This window comes from Psammomys obesus, unplaced genomic scaffold (genome assembly GCF_907164565.1).
Source record: "Psammomys obesus unplaced genomic scaffold, mPsaObe1.curated_primary_1811, whole genome shotgun sequence".
NCBI classification, from domain to species: domain Eukaryota; kingdom Metazoa; phylum Chordata; class Mammalia; order Rodentia; family Muridae; genus Psammomys; species Psammomys obesus.
The window spans coordinates 1-1,602 of record NW_026596325.1 but is presented as its reverse complement, the minus strand read 5'-3'; the positions used below and the strand labels follow the sequence as shown (position 1 = coordinate 1,602).

General features: G+C 38.1%; 1 pseudogene; it reads left to right on the top strand.

Annotated features, from left to right (window-relative positions):
- The first annotated feature begins 442 nt into the window (after positions 1-442).
- LOC129669045 (40S ribosomal protein S12-like) lies at positions 443-824 on the top strand (annotated as a pseudogene).
- Positions 825-1,602: the final 778 nt, after the last annotated feature.

Here is a 1,602-nt window from a genome sequence, read left to right as displayed (position 1 = left end):
CACCTCTTGGGGTGTCTCCTCCTGGAGGAGTCTGCTGTGACCTGATTCTAGATGAACTCAGATCTTGGTTAGTCTCTTTCTTCTTGGAAGTCTAGATAACTCTGTTCTGGGTTGATCAGCCCCTTCACTCACCAATTTTCGTGTTGCGGGTCCTCTCCCCTTCAGCTAAGCTGCACACTAGCTGCCGCCATCTTGGAAGACCCTACTATCTGTTTTTAAGAGAGGGCCTAAGCTAGAAGAGACCCTGATAACCCTGAACAAAGATGCTCCTGACAACTCCACCTCTGATGTTGATATTCTTGTTTTGTGTGTCTGCTTATATGTGAGTAATATGAGCATTCTTTAAAAGTACAATATAGGCTTTCCCCAGTTGCCACAGAGTAGGGCATAGGCAGAGGCTCAGGTATGTTCAAGATTTTGCCTCGCGGCATAATCCACCACCATGGCTGAGGAAGGCATTGCTGCTGGAGATGTAAGGAACACCAATACTGCTCTACAAGAGGTGCTGAAGACAGCCCTCATCCATGATGGCCTAGCACATGGGACATGTGAAGCTGCCAAAACCTTAGACAAGCACAAGGCCCATCTTTGTGTGGAATAAGCCTCTTTATGTGGAGCTGGTGCAGGCACTCTGAGCTTAGCACCAGATCAACCTAATTAAGGTTGATGACAACAAGAAAATTTTACAGGTAGGCCTTTGTAAAATCCATCAAGAAGGGTAGCCACAGAAAGTGGTCATTTGAAGTTGTGTAGTGGTTAGGGAGCATGTCACAGCATCTCACGACATGGATGTCATCATGGAGTACTTCAAATATAAGAAATGAGTAAGTAAAAAATTCGGCTCATTAAAAAAAAAAGTACAATATAGGATACTTATCTTCAACTACATCAACAACTGAGAACCCAGAGTGGCTGAGCTCAAAGAAATATTGGTAATATTTCTAGTAACTATCATTCATGGGAATACTTTTATATTTTAAATCTTCCAAAAATTGTCCAAGACATTTGGAATTTGCCTTTATATAATTTTATGACAAAAAAACTGCCAACATTTGATTAACTGAAGCTATAACTGAGGATATTATATTCTCTTAATAGTCATTTTTATGACCAAGACTTCTTTATTTAATTCAAACTTCGATGTTTAAAAGATTCTAATATTCTCACTACCTTCATTAAAAGAATTCTCTCATAGTTCAAAATAATTTGGAATCTTAAAAATCCAACTTTTAGATAGGCTGATTTCAATTCTTACAGTACAAAACTTCATCATGAGGATACCATGATTTCAGACAAAACCCTTATAGCTAAGGCAATAAGAATATTAATTAGGAGCTGGACAGGAGTGGCACAGGGCTTTAATTTCAGCATCCAGAAGGCAGAGGCAGGCAGATCTCTGTGAGCCCCAGGCTAGGCTGGTCTACAAAGAGAGAGTTCCAGGACAGCCAGGCCTACATAGAAAAACTCTGTCTCAAAAGAATATATATATATATATATATATATATATATATATATATATATATATATCTTGTCTCTGTCCTTATTTAGCCTATGTAAAACTGTTATATATATATATATATATATATATATATATATATATAT